This window comes from Leopardus geoffroyi, chromosome E2 (assembly GCF_018350155.1).
Source record: "Leopardus geoffroyi isolate Oge1 chromosome E2, O.geoffroyi_Oge1_pat1.0, whole genome shotgun sequence".
Lineage (NCBI taxonomy): Eukaryota > Metazoa > Chordata > Mammalia > Carnivora > Felidae > Leopardus > Leopardus geoffroyi.
Window position 1 is genome coordinate 2,076,527 of NC_059335.1, and position 15,290 is coordinate 2,091,816.

The 15,290-nt window shown below is 53.1% G+C and overlaps 1 protein-coding gene across 4 annotated transcripts in view; it reads left to right on the top strand.

Moving 5' to 3' along the window:
- Positions 1-13,722: 13,722 nt before the first annotated feature.
- LOC123577930 (zinc finger protein 215-like) overlaps positions 13,723-15,290 on the top strand; it is a 67,897-nt gene continuing 66,329 nt past the window's right edge. For all 4 annotated transcript variants that reach the window (XM_045440375.1, XM_045440376.1, XM_045440380.1 and 1 more), the window contains exon 1: positions 13,723-14,304. The gene's annotated coding sequence lies outside the window, so the exon portion shown is untranslated. The remainder of the gene's footprint in view (positions 14,305-15,290) is intronic.

Sequence of the window (15,290 nt, forward strand, 5' to 3'; positions counted from 1 at the left end):
CTTCTATGTGAGGGGTCAGTGTAGTTCAGGGTGAGAGGGTCAGTTCTCTTTAAGATTGATTTCCTGAGGAGTATATTGCGAAAGGAAGTAGAGGAAGGTAATTAAGTGAAGGTCATTTGGGCTTGCCTGACCAGCATTTACACTCTTTAGGAATTCCTCCACTGCATGTCACCCAGCCGCCATGTTTATTCCATGAAATTTGACTCCCCCCCCCCCCGCCCCCCACACACACACCTGGTCTCAGCTGATGGGTGCTCTTGGGCTCCCAGTGTGCAGTCAGACTCAGACTAAGGGCTACCTGAGTGGTCATAGGTTGGGGCTGGGTGTGCTGATGGACAAACAGGCGTGGAATACGGCCATATAGCTGGAGGGAAACTTGGCTCATGCTGCCTCACCCACCCCAGTACCTTGTGGATCCTGGCTGAACTGCCTACTTTTGAGTTCCCTAAGAATCCCTGTATCTTTAACCTTCTTTAAAAACCAAAAAATCCCTTCCCTTTTCTGGAGACTACTCTGTCTTATGTGAATGCCATAGTGTCCTCCCCTTTCCCCAACCAAAGGCTGACCCTGGTGTCTGTTGGGCTCCCAGAGCAGGATAATGCAGAAGTCATTCCAATGGTAGCGCTGATTGTTATTAGTTCCTGTACAGAGATAGCTGTTCTGGTAACTGTCCTTCTTGAGGAGTCATTGATTGTCTGGGCTACCCCGTATCCTGCCAATCTATTCCTTATTTGCTTTACTTGGCCAGCGTTAGTTATTTGCAACCCAAAAGAGCCCTAACTGAAATAGAAGTTGATACCAGAGCATGGATTGGAGATAATAAACCTGAGGGAAATGTAGGATACTTTGAATTTGATGTTAGGCCTTGGGATGGGAAACTCGAGGATCAAGGCATATGGCAGTAAAATACCTAATTATTGCCTGTGGTTGGCCTTCTGGAATCATCTCCTTCCTGGGGTGAAGGGCTTGATAGTTGTTGTCATAGACAAATTCAGAAACCATGAAAAATGTCAAGGGACACCTGGTTGGCTCAGTCGGTTAAGCACCCGACTCTTGATTTTGGCTCAGGTTATGATCTCATGGTTCGTGAGTTCGAGCCCCACCTTGAGCTCTGTGCTGACAGTGTGGACCCTGCTTGGGATTGTCTCTCTCTCTCTCTCTGCCCCTCTCCCGCTCACATTCTCTCTCTGTCTCTCAAAACAAATTTTTTTTTTTAATGTCAAGAACAGAAGTATAGGAGGGTTTCTACAAACACCTTGATCCTGCAGGCCACTGACTTATTCAGCTCCATTGATAGCCTTGCTGTATTTGTAACATGGAAAGTTAGGGTGGCCCTAGGGAAACAGGATCCTGGCAATCGGAAGGACGATGTGTGGGAGACTTGGAAAGATTGAGACAGCTGAAGCTCCAACCACTTGGAAACACTCCTCATTTCACCACTTCCCTCCCACACAAGACAGAGTTGAGGGGGCGCCTGTGGGAGGGGCAGCAGTTGGGATGCTCTGTGATCTCCATGGTGATGGGAGGAACCCAAGTGTTGATAAAGGAAGGAGCCACTTCTCATAGGAGGCCTGGCTGCTGTAATGAGATCCCAGGGGGAGTTCCAACACAGAAACTTGGGTGTGATGCCCCAAAAGTGATTTATATAAGGAAATAAGCCAAAGTACGGGCTCATAAGAAGAAGAGGTGGACTAGGGCCACCGTACTGGAGTCACAACCTCCTTGAGTCAATTTATAGACACTTGAGGGAGAGTCCCAGGACCTTTGAGGAAGGACTCTGCTATGTGTGACACTTATGCCTTACCCCTAGCCTCCTGTAAAGGGACCTGCAGCCATTTACACAGACAATCCATTTGTTGACAAAGAAATAAATCTTCCAAGGACTAGTGGACATTGTACCTGAACAAACTAATTCTTGGGGATCAGAACATTGCCACATGAAGAGCAATTGAGATATAACAAGTTGGGGCACCTGGGTGGCTTGGTTGAGCGTCAGACTCTTGATTTTGGGTCAGGTCATGATCCTGGGGTCACAGGATCGAGCCCTGCATCAGGCTCTGCGCTACATGGGACCTGCTTGAGATTCTCTCTCACCCCCTCTGCCCCCCTCCTCCCCCACGCTCTCTCTTAAGAAAAAAAAAAAGACATAACTATAACACGCTGTCTGTGGGCAAACAGGTTACTGAGAACTGGGCTCTGCACTTCTTAGATGCACCTTCCAGATCCTTCCTTTGATTTAAGTCACTCCCCGCCCTGGCAAGGCATGAGTGAGAGAGAAGCCAGGACTGGTTCTGTATCTACCCCACACCAGCCAGACATCTGGAGGCAGGAGGATCACGTGGAGCCCCTTTCATCATGGTGAGGGCGATGTTTTATCCCCAATGGAAGAGAAACTCGTTCTGGATTTAGATTTTTCTTTCGCTGCCTACCGGCCTCTTCTCAGTGTCGGTGGGCTTGCTGCCCCTCTTCTGTACCATATATAGCAGTTATGAATCCCAATGATGCTGCATAACAACCAACCGTGAAACCTCAATAAATCACACAATAAGTGTCTGTAGGATCGGTTTGGGATGGGCTAGGAGGCTCTGCCATCTCACCTTGGCCTGCTGTCTTCCCTGGCTGTCAGCTGGTGCATGCTAGTTAGAGCGGGGGGTGTGAGGCTCTTAGTAGGTGCCTCATCCTCCCGAGACTCGTGGGACACCTCCTGATGGTGACAGAAGAATTCAAAATAATCATCTTTAAGAAGCTCAGTGAGTTAGAGACACCTGGCTGGCTCAGTCAGAGGAGCATGTGACTCTTGACCTCAGGGCCGTGAGTTCAAGCCCCACACTGGGGGGGAGAGTTACATTAAAAATAAATAACTTTGGGGGCGCCTGGGTGGCTCAGTCGGTTAGGCGTCTGACTGTGGTTCAGGTCAGGATCTGACAGTTTGTGAGTTCAAGCCCCGTGTTGGGCTCTGTGCTGACGGCTCAGAGCCTGGAGCCTGCTTCGGATTCTGTGTCTCCCTCTCTCTCTGCCCCTCCCCTGCTTGCACTCTATCTCTCTCTCTCTCTGTCTCTCTCAAAAATAAACATTAAAATTTTTTAAATAAATAAATAACTTTTAAAAAGGCCTAGTGAGAACAGAACACAGATAAACAGGTCAATGAGATCAGGAAGACAATACATGAACAAGTAGAACATCAGCAGACATAAAAACAAACAAAACACCCAAACACGGGATCTGAAGAATACAATAACTACTGAGAAATTTGTGAGTGGAGTTCAAAAGCAGGCTTAATCAAACAGAAGAAAAAAATCAATGAACTTGACACAAAGTCCTTCAAAATGATCTAGTCAAAACAAAAAGATTAAGAAAGAGTGAATGAAGGAAGCCTAAAAAACTTACGGGACTACATAAAATGAACAAATATGCCCATTACGGGGGAGTCCTAGGAAGGGGAGGGGAGGAGAGGGGAGGGGAAGGGAAGGGAGGGGAGAAAGAAGCAGAAAGCCATTTTAATGAAGTAACGCCTGAAATTCCCCCAATTCTGGGAAAGCACATAAACATCCAGATTCGTGAAGCCCGTAGAATTCCAAATAGGTTGAATTTTAAAAGACACTAAGACAAAATTATCAAGTTGTCCAAAGCTAAAGAAAAAGAGAATTTTGAAAGTAGCAAAACTTGTCTCAGAGTAGATAGCCCTGATAAGACTGTCAGCAGATTTCTCCGCAGAAACCTTGCAGGCCAGAAAAGAATGCGGTCACAGATTCAAAGTGCTGAAAGGGAAAAACTGCCAGTCAAGAATACTATCCGTGCCAAAGCTGTCCTTTAGAAATGAAGGGCAATAAAGGCTTTCCCAGAGTAAAGATGAGGGAGTTCATTACCATTAGATCTGCCTTACAAGAAATGCCCAAAGAGGGGCACCTGGGTGGCTCAGTCAGTTAAGCATCTGACTTTGGCTCAGGTCACGGTCTCACAGTTTGTGGGTTCGAGCCCCGCGTTGGGCTCTGTGCTGACAGCTCAGAGCCTGGAGCCTGCTTCAGATTCTGTGTCTCCCTCTCTCTCTTTGTCCCCTCCCCCACTCGTGCTCTGTCTTCTTCTCAAAAATAAACATTAAAAATTTAAAAAAAAATAAATTAAAAAAACAAGAAATTTCTTAGAGAGTTCTTCAGGCTGAAATGAAAAAAAAAACAAAAAACAAAAAACAAAACACTAATCAGCAGCCTGAAAACCTATGAATATAAAATTCACTAGTACAGATAAGTATATAGTTAAACACAAAATATTCAAATACTGTTATGGTTGTGCATAAATCACTTGCAATTCTTGTATAAAAATTAAAAGACAAAATCATTAAAAATAATTATAATGACAATAACTTATGACTACACCATATAAAAAGATGTAAATGGTATCATCAATCACAAAATGCCTAGGGGAGGGAGTGAAAGCAGAGTTTTTCTGTGCAATCAAAATTAAGTTGTTATCAGCTTAAAATAGATGGTTAAAAATATAAGATGCTTTCTAAGTCTTATGATAAACATAAAATTTAAAGAAAATAGCAGATACACAAAATGGAAAGAAACATACCACTACATGAAATTATCAAATGACAAAGGAAAACAGCAAAAGACAAAGAAAAGAACAAAGGAACTATTTTTTAAAAGTCTGGAAACAGGGGCGCCTGGGTGGCGCAGTCGGTTAAGCGTCCGACTTCAGCCAGGTCACGATCTCGCGGTCCGTGAGTTCGAGCCCCGCGTCGGGCTCTGGGCTGATGGCTCAGAGCCTGGAGCCTGTTTCCGATTCTGTGTCTCCCTCTCTCTCTGCCCCTCCCCCGTTCATGCTCTGTCTCTCTCTGTCCCAAAAATAAATAAACGTTGAAAAAAAAAAAAAAAAAGTCTGGAAACAGTTAACAAAAGGGCAATAATACATTCTAACCTATCAATAAGTGCTTTATGTATAAATGGATTAAATCCCCAATCAAAAGATATAGAATATCTGAATGGGTAAAAAAACAAAAACAAAAGCAAAACAAACTAAAAAAAACAAAAAACAAAAACATGATCCACATATATGCTGCCTACAAGAGACATACTTTAGGTTTAAGGACACACATAGGCTGAAATTGAAGGGTTAGAAAAAGATACTTCATGTAAATGGAACGTTGGCCAAAAGAGAATAGCAGTGGCTATTCCTATATCAGACAAAGTAGACCTCAGGCCAAAAAGTGTTACAAGAGGGGCACCTGGGTGGCTCAGTCTACATGACCAACTCTTGGTTTCAGCTCAGGTCATGATCTCATGGTTCTTGAGTTCAAGCCCCGCAAGGGGCTCTGCACTGACAGCATGGAGCCTACTTGGTTGGGATTCTTTCTCTCCCTCCCTCTCTGCCTCACCCCCACTCATTCTCTCTCTCTCTCTCAAAATAAATAAACAAACAAGCAAACAAACTGTTACAAGAGACCAAAATAGTCATTATACAATGGTAATGGGATTAATTCACCAAGCAAATATAATAATTATATATGTACCTAACATCAGAGTCTCTAAATACACAGAACAAGTATTAACAGAAATGAAAGAAGAAAGAGACAGCAATATACAATAAAAGTAGGGTGCTTTATTTCCTCATTTTCTTTTTTTTTTTTTAACGTTTTATTTTTATTTATTTTTGAGACAGAGAGAGACAGAGCATGAACGGGGGAGGGGCAGAGAGAGGGGGAGACACAGAATCGGAAGCAGGCTCCAGGCTCTGAGCCATCAGCCCAGAGCCCGGCACGGGGCTCGAACTCACGGACCGCGAGATCGTGACCTGAGCCGAAGTCGGCCGCCCAACCGACTGAGCCACCCAGGCGCCCCTATTTCCTCATTTTCAACAGTGGATAGATCCGACAGAAAATAAAGAAACAGCAGATTGGATCAACGCTATCCAAATGGACCTACAGACATGCAGAACACTTCATCCAGTGATAGCAGAATATACCTTTTTCTCGAGGGCACACAAAACATCTTCTCAGATACTTCATGTGTTAGACCACAAAAGAAGGCTTAACTAATTTAGGAAGATGGGAGCGACCATGTCTTTTCCAAACACAAAACAATAGAAAAGATGAATGAAACAAAGAGCTGGTTTTTAAAAACTATAAACAAAATTGGCAAAACTTTAGCTAGACTAAGAGGAAAAAAAGAAAAGGCTCAAGTAAATAAAACTGTAAATGAAAGAGGACACATTATAACTGACCACAGAATTACAAAACAAAATTATGACCCCACTGTGAACAATTACACACTACTAAGTTGGACAGCCTAGACGAAAGTGATACGTTTTCAGAAGCGCACAACCTACCAAGACTGTATCATGAAGAAATAGAAAATCTGAACACGCCAATAATGAATAAGGAGATTAAATCAGTAATCAAAAACCTCCCAACAAAGAAAAGTCCAGAACCAGAGAGCTTCACTGGTGATTCTACTAAACATTTAAAGAACAATTAACACTGGGGTGCCTGCGTGGCCAGTCAGTTAAGCGTCCGATCATGATCTCACAGATCTCGCATGATCAGCTCAGATCGTGATCTCACAGTTTGTGGGTTCGATCCCCACATCAGGCTCTGTGCTGACAGCTCAGAGCCTGGAGCCTGCTCTAGGTTCTGTGTCTCCCTTTCTCTCTACCCCTCCTCCACTCACACTTTGCCTCCCTCCCTCTCCCTCTCTCTCTCTCTCTCAAAAATAAATTTAAAAACGTTTAAAAATTTTTTTCAAGTATCTCAGTGGACAGACTTAGGGAATGACCTTGAGCTAATCTAAATCCCTCACTGGTACCCACACTCCTGGAACAAGGTAGATCCCAGATTTATCTTAAGGTCACAACATGAAAGCCCATGGGAGAGACTTAATTCAGAAAACTTCTCCCCTACAAAGACTAAAAGCAGGTGCTGAGTCAGACCCTGGGGGGAAAATCAGTCCCTGGCTGGTGAGGTTCAAAAGGGACCGCTCTCCCTCTCCTCAAGGCTAGGGTGCTAATCTGGGGCCACCCAGTGGCAGCAGAATCAGGATCCTGATCAGTTTGGGGTGGGGACGAGGATCTCCTGGCTGGGCCTCTGCGTGAAGGGCAGCGGAGGCGCCCAGCCAGCAGAGCACAGAAGCGCCTCGGGGTCCTGGGGCTCAAGTGTGCTGTCTGGGAGCCCCTGAGATGGGTGTGGGAGGTGTGGAGCTGGGCAGAGGACCAGAGAGTCATCCCGACCACCGCTGGCACTTTCCGGGCCATTTCCTAGCTGACAGCCACTCTGAATTGTGTGGCTGCCTCCTGCCACCTGCAGGAGAGAAAACTGGAGGGGACACAGAACACGGGACCTCACAGAGGAGATGGCTGGGGCCACCCTCCATACTAGTGACACGTGGGTTGGGGGAGAGCAAGGACACATCTGGTGGGGTTCAACACACTGGGAAGTCAGTTAGGAGTCAGGGGGCAAGTTATGGACTCGGCCGGCAGGGGCATAGGAAAAGGGTTTCAGGGGAGAGTCTTGAGGGATGTTTGCGGGAGTGGGGGTAGGGGTGGGGGTGCGGGCTGAAGTCGGGTGAAGTGCGGGTGGGGGTTGTTGACTGGAGCCGCTGTGGAGGGTGCTTGTGAAGTTCCAGGAGAAGGGCACCTGCAAACCAGCCCTGGAGCCCCCAGTGAGTGTGCGTGCCGGGCCCTGCCGCGAGTGGGGCCTGGGAGAGAGCCCAGCCGCGGGGGGGAGACGGGGTGCGGGGTAAGAGTCAGTGTGGGCCCTGGTGTCGGTGAGACCAGAGTGCATCCACGCTGCGGAGCCCAGGCCAAGACCTAGGGGTCGCCTCCACGTTCGGGCAGCCCTGCTGTGAACACATCGGACCTGGTCAGCGCCTCCAGCTCCCGTAATTTCTGTGGCCACCCGCAGGAGAAAAGTCTGGAAGGGACAGAGAAGGATGGGCCAGCGGGCAAGAGGGGACCACCCAGGCTCCCTCCAGGACAGGCCTGCAGACCTGGGCGGGGGTGGGGAGGGCTTCCAGAGGCAGGATGGTAGGGCCTTGTTCTAAGGCAGTCTGATGGAGGAGACAGAGGTAATTCGGGAGGCCTCCAGGATGCTGAACAGGTCAATTGGGCATCGGGAGATAGTGGCCAACTTGACAGGCAGAGACAGAGAAGAATGAATTTGGAGGCACCCCAAAGTCAGTCTGGAGCCAGGACCAGGCGGGGGAGGGGGCCGTGGAGTGTCGGGGAGACCCTCAAGAGACCTTTGACAGAGAGGGCTGACTTGTGAGGAGGACAGGACTGAAAACTCACGGATGAGAAGGGCGCTTGCGCACTGGCTCCAGCGCCTCCAGCGAGTCTGTGTGCGCATGCCCGGCTGGGGTGGGGGCTGGGCGCGTGTGGGGTGAGTGCATCCAGGAGGGGACACCTGGGGGGGTAGGTCCGCCCACAAGGCTCAGCCTGGGTCCTGGGTGTCAGCCAGAGGCGTCTGCGTGTCTGGAGGGTGACTTGGCGTTTGCAAGCTGTGCGTCTACAGATGCGTGTGTCCCCCGGCGTGTGCGCATGCGTGTCCGTGTTCCCGGAGAGACCTGCAGGCCTGGGTGTGTGCGTGTCTCAGAGTTTCCCTTGCAGCGTGTGTCTGCGGACGTGTGTGACGTTATGTCCAGGCGTCCTCGGGGTTCGTTTGAAAATGTGTGTGTGTGTGTGTGTGTGTGTGTGTGTGTGTGTGTGTAAAGGTTTGTGTGTCTGTGCTTCATTGTGCTTTCTTTGGACTTTGTGTCTGCCTGTTTCCGTGTGAGGGTCTGCAAGTCAGTCTTAGGTTGCTAATCGGAGTGCGAAGCCCGCAGGTTGTCTGTGAGGCTCCAGGAATGTGTGTGTTTGCCATTGTGTAGGGACCTGACACCCCCCCCCACCCCCCGTGTTGTGAGCATGAGGATGCGTCTATAGATTTTGTGTGTCTGTGGGATCCACGTGAGTCTCAATGATTCCACGTAAGACTGTGAGCGCCAAGGGGGTGATTGTGGGTTTCCATTGTGTATGCATTGTGTGCAATCTCCGCGTGGTGTGGGGGGAGCCCAGTGCGTCCCTGGGGGTCCCGGTGTGTCTGATCTGATGCTCCTGCAGGGCCCCTCCTGTTCCCCTTCCATTTGGGTGCACGAAGAAGACCCCGAGACTGGGCCAGTGCTTCAGGGCCAGAGAGGAGGAGGTGGGAGAGGCCTCCTGCAAACACAATAAACACCTGTAAACACAATAAAATTGTCGCCAGCACCACAGCGGCCTGTGTCCTGCTCAGGCACTGTTGCATCGCTTGTCTTGGGAGCACAGATGGGGCAGTGGGGGCGGGGAGTGTCCCTGAGCCCTGGGAGAGCACGTTCTTTCCCACACTCTTTGTCCTGCACGGGTCTCTGGGCCAGTCCTGAGGGGCCCTGAGCAGGCAAGTGGAGAGTAGCTGAGCAGGGCCGCCCCGCCCCTGCCCAGCGGGAAAGCAGCCGCCAAGTCTGACAGGGCCAGAGGGACAGTCCCAGGCTGGTGAGGCTCAGAAGGGACCGCCCTTGCTCAGCTCAAGTCTGGGGTGCTAATGGGAGCCTGCCCTGTGGCGGTGGGATCAGGTTCCGGATCTGGATGGGGATGAGGATCTCCTGGCTGGGCCTCTGCGTGAAGGGCAGCGGAGGCACCCAGCCAGCAGAGCACAGAAACGACTTGGGGTCCGGGGCTCAAGTGTACTGTCTGGGGGTCCCTGAGATGGGTGTGGGAGGTATGGAGTTGGGCAGAGGACCAGAGAGTCATCCCGACCACTGCTGGCACTTTCCAGGCCATTTCCTAGCTGATAGCCACTCTGAATTGTGTGGCTGCCTCCTGCCACCTGCAGGAGAGAAAACTGGAGGGGACACAGAACGGGGGGCCTCACAGAGGAGATGGCTGGGGGACACCCTCCATGCTAGTGAGATGGGGGCAGGGAGGGGGAGGCACAGAGCATCCGTGGGGTTCAACACACTGGAGAGGTCAGTTAGGAGTCAGTGGGGAAGGTTATGTACTTGATGGCCGGTGGGGACGGTGGGGGGGGGCATAGGAGAAGGATATTAGGGGAGAGTCCTGAGGGGTATTTGTGGGGGTGGGGGTGTAGTAGAGGGGTGAGGATGCAGGTGGGAGTGGGGGTGCGGGCCAAAGTGGGGGTGGTGGGGTTGCTGAATGGAGCTGCTGGGAAGGCTTTGGAGGGCATCTGTGGAGGACGCTTGTGAAGATCAAGAAGGAGAGGGGCACCTGCCAACCAGCCTTGGAGCCTCAAGTGAGTGTGCGTGCCGAGCCCCGTGGGGGCTGGGAGAGAGCCCAGTGTGCACATCCAGGAGGGGTCCCCGGGGTGGAGGGCTGTGGATGGGAGCCATCGTGGGCCCTGGTGTCAGTGAGAGGGCATCTGTGTTTCCTGGAGGGTGACTTGGGAGTATCAGGCCGGTGTCCACTCTGGCGTGTGTCTCCGTGTGTGTGTGTGCCAGAATGCCGCTGAGTGTGTGCACGTGTTACTGCACACGTGTGTGTGTGTGTGTGTGTGTGTGTGTGTGCCTCCACCAGAGGGTCTCTGTTTGCAGGTGGGCCGCCCAGGCTGAGGGAGAGTGTCAGAGTTGTTGGCAGGCCCGGCAAGGAAGAGGGTGTGTCCAGTATGTTAGGGGATCATCCAGCACCTGGGGGCGTCATCTTGCCTCCCACGATCCTGCCTGCGTCCGGCCCCATAGCCCAGCCCGCCTCCCCCATCCCCTGCCCCCCGACCACGGCGCCAGGCACTGTGCCCCGTTGCTCCAAAAGCATGAGGTTCCGTGCCAGCCCATCTCTCCTGTCAACTCAGATTGCCTTTCCCTGGACGGCCTGGCCCAGACTCCTGGGCTGGGTTGCTGGGGGAGGTTGCTTTTGTGTTTGGGGGTATGTGTGGTAGGTGTGGGGGTACAGGGGAGGAAGAAGACTTCCCTCCAAGACAGGCCTGTGGACCTGGGCAGGGGTGGGGAGGGCTTTAAGGGGCAGGACGATCAGGTCTTGCTCCAAGGCAGTCTGATGGAGGAGACAGAGGTAATTCGGGAGGCCTGCAGGACTCTTGGACAGGTCTACTGGGGATCAGGGGAGACAGTGGTCGACTTGGAGGGCTGGGGCACAGAATTAATCTGAAGGCGCCTTGAAGTCAGTCTAGAGCCAGGGCCAGGGAGGAGGAGGGGGACGTGGAGCAGAGAGGAGACCTTCAGGAGGCCTTTGTGTGAGAGGGGGTCACTTGTGAGTATGACGCTTCTGAAAACTCACAGATGAGAAGGGCGCTTGCGCACTGGCTCCAGCGCCTCCAGCGAGTCTGTGTGCGCATGCCCGGCTAGGGTGGGGGTTGGGCGCGTGTAGGGTGTGTGCATCCAGGAGGGGACACCTGGGGGGGTAGGTCCACCCGCAAGGCTCAGCCTGGGTCCTGGGTGTCAGCCAGAGGCGTCTGCGTGTCTGGAGGGTGACTTGGCGTTTGCAAGCTGTGCGTCTGCAGACGCATGTGTCCCCAGGCATGTGCGCATGCGTGTCCGTGTTCCCAGAGAGACCTGCAGGCCTGGGTGTGTGCGTGTCTCAGAGTTTCCCTGCAGTGTGTGTCTGCGGACGTGTGTGTGACGTTATGTCCAGGCGTCCTGGGGTTCGTTTGAAAATGCGTGTGTGTGTGTGTGTGTGTGTGTGTGTATGTAAAGGTTTGTGTGTCTGTGCTTCAGTGTGCTTTCTTTGGACTTTGTGTCTGCCTGTTTCCGTGTGAGGGTCTGCAAGTCAGTCTTAGGTTGCTAATCGGAGTGCGAAGCCCGCAGGTTGTCTGTGAGGCTCCAGGAATGTGTGTGTTTGCCATTGTGTAGGGACCTGACACCGCCCCACCCCCCCGCCCCCGTGTTGTGAGCATGAGGATGCGTCTATAGATTTTGTGTGTCTGTGGGATCCACGTGAGTCTCAATGATTCCACATAAGACTGTGAGCGCCAAGGGGGTGATTGTGGGTTTCCATTGTGTATGCATTGTGTGCAATCTCCGCGTGGTGTGGGGGGAGCCCAGTGCGTCCCTGGGGGTCCCGGTGTGTCTGATCTGATGCTCCTGCAGGGCCCCTCCTGTTCCCCTTCCATTTGGGTGCACGAAGAAGACCCTGAGACTGGGCCAGTGCTTCAGGGCCAGAGAGGAGGAGGTGGGAGAGGCCTCCTGCCCCTCAACCTGTAAACACAATAAAATTGTCGCCAGCACCACAGCGGCCTGTGTCCTGCTCAGGCACTGTTGGAATCACTTTTCTTGGGAGCTAGTGGGGGTGGGGAGTGTCCAAAAGCATGAGGTTCCGTGCCTGCCCGTCTCTCCTGTCAATTCAGATTGCCTTTGCCTGGATGGCCTGGCCCAGACTCCCGGGCAGGGCTGGTGGGGGAGGTTGCTTGCGTGTTTGCGGGTATGTGTGGTGGGTGTCGGGGTGGAGGGGAGGAAGGAGACTTACCTCCGGGACAGGCCCTGTTATTGGACACTGTGGGGAGGGCTTCCAGAGGCAGGATGGTAGGGCCTTGTTCTAAGGCAGTCTGATGGAGGAGACAGAGGTAATTCGGGAGGCCTCCAGGATGCTGAACAGGTCAATTGGGCATCGGGAGATAGTGGCCAACTTGACAGGCAGAGACAGAGAAGAATGAATTTGGAGGCACCCTAAAGTCAGTCTGGAGCCAGGACCAGGCGGGGAGGGGGCCGTGGAGTGTCGGGGAGACCCTCAAGAGACCTTTGACAGAGAGGGCTGACTTGTGAGGAGGACAGGACTGAAAACTCACGGATGAGAAGGGCGCTTGCGCACTGGCTCCAGCGCCTCCAGCGAGTCTGTGTGCGCATGCCCGGCTGGGGTGGGGGCTGGGCGCGTGTGGGGTGAGTGCATCCAGGAGGGGACGCCTGGCGGGGGGGTAGGTCCACCCACAAGGCTCAGCCTGGGTCCTGGGTGTCAGCCAGAGGCGTCTGCGTGTCTGGAGGGTGACTTGGGGTTTGCAAGCTGTGCGTCTACAGATGCGTGTGTCCCCCGGCGTGTGCGCATGCGTGTCCGTGTTCCCGGAGAGACCTGCAGGCCTGGGTGTGTGCGTGTCTCAGAGTTTCCCTTGCAGCGTGTGTCTGCGGACGTGTGTGACGTTATGTCCAGGCGTCCTCGGGGTTCGTTTGAAAATGTGTGTGTGTGTGTGTGTGTGTGTGTGTGTGTGTAAAGGTTTGTGTGTCTGTGCTTCAGTGTGCTTTCTTTGGACTTTGTGTCTGCCTGTTTCCGTGTGAGGGTCTGCAAGTCAGTCTTAGGTTGCTAATCGGAGTGCGAAGCCCGCAGGTTGTCTGTGAGGCTCCAGGAATGTGTGTGTTTGCCATTGTGTAGGGACCTGACACCCCCCCCACCCCCCGCCCCGTGTTGTGAGCATGAGGATGCGTCTATAGATTTTGTGTGTCTGTGGGATCCACGTGAGTCTCAATGATTCCACGTAAGACTGTGAGCGCCAAGGGGGTGATTGTGGGTTTCCATTGTGTATGCATTGTGTGCAATCTCCGCGTGGTGTGGGGGGAGCCCAGTGCGTCCCTGGGGGTCCCGGTGTGTCTGATCTGATGCTCCTGCAGGGCCCCTCCTGTTCCCCTTCCATTTGGGTGCACGAAGAAGACCCTGAGACTGGGCCAGTGCTTCAGGGCCAGAGAGGAGGAGGTGGGAGAGGCCTCCTGCAAACACAATAAACACCTGTAAACACAATAAAATTGTCGCCAGCACCACAGCGGCCTGTGTCCTGCTCAGGCACTGTTGCATCGCTTGTCTTGGGAGCACAGATGGGGCAGTGGGGGCGGGGAGTGTCCCTGAGCCCTGGGAGAGCACGTTCTTTCCCACACTCTTTGTCCTGCACGGGTCTCTGGGCCAGTCCTGAGGGGCCCTGAGCAGGCAAGTGGAGAGGAGCTGAGCAGGGCCGCCCCGCCCCTGCCCAGCGGGGAAGCAGCCGCCAAGTCTGACAGGGCCAGAGGGACAGTCCCAGGCTGGTGAGGCTCAGAAGGGACCTCCTGCGCTCAGCTTAGATCTGGGGTGGTAATCTGGGGCCGGCCAGGTGGCAGCAGATCAGGATGGATCCGGATCAGGATGGAGATGGGGATGAGGATCTCACTGCTGAGCCTCTAGGCGCCCAGCCAGCACAGCACAGAAGCGCCTCGGGTCTTGGGGTTCACGTGAGCTGTCTAGGAGCCCCTGAGATGGGTGTGGGAGGCACAGATCCACGCAGAGGACCAGAGAATCATCCCGACCACTGCTGGCACTTTCCAGGCCATTTCCTAGCTGACAACCACTCTGAATTGTGTGACTGCCTCCTGCCACCTGCAGGTGAGAAGACCAGAGGGGACACAACATGGGACCTGACAGAGGAGATGGCTGGAGACACCCTCCATGCCAGTTAGAGGTGGGAGGGGGGGCGGTCAGGGACTGGGAGGGGAATCAAGCATGCTTCTGGTGGGTTCAAGACTCTGGAGAGGTCAGTTAGAAGTCATGGGAAAAAGTTATGGACCTGACAGCCAGGGTGTGAGCATAGGAGAAGGATTTTAGGGGACAGTCCTGAGGGATGTTTTCAGGGGGTGGAGGTGAAGTTGTGGTTGGGGAGGGTGAGGGTCGGGGTGGGGGGTTGTTGATTAGAGGGGGTGTGGAGGATGCCTGTAAAGATCCCAGAGGGGACAGCCTCCTGCAAACCAGCCTTAGAGCCTCCAGTGAGTGTGCGTTCGGAGCCCTGCAGTGGGTGGGGCTGGGAGAGAGCCCAGTGTGTGCATGGGAGTGGGGGGTTCTCCAGGGGGGGAGGCTTGGGTGAGAGCCTGCATGGGCCCTGGTGTCAGTGAGAAGGCGTCCTCGTGCCCTGGAGGGTGACTTGGAGTGGCACCCGGGGGTCATCGTACATCTGATGATCCTGCCTGCATCCAGCCCCCATAGCCCAGCCCCCTCCCACCCCCGGGACTAGGGCGCCAGGCACTGTGCCCCTGCTGCTCCAAAAGCATGAGGTTCTGTGCCTGCCTGTCTCTCTCCTGTCAACTCAGATTGCCTTTCCCCGGACGGCCTGGCCCAGGCTCCTGGGCTGGGCTGCTGGTGGTGGAAGTTGCTTGTGTGTTTGGTGGTATGTGGGGGTGGGGGTGGGGGTGCAGGGGAGGAAGGAGCCGTCCCCTCAGGTCAGGCCTGCAGACCTGGGCATGGTGGGGAGGTCTTCAAGAGGCAGGAGGGTAGGGCCTTGGGCCAAGGCAGTCTGATGGAGGAGGCACATGTTATTTGGAAGGCCTGAGGGCTCTGTACAGGTCAACTGGGGATCAGGGGAGACAGTGGACGACTTG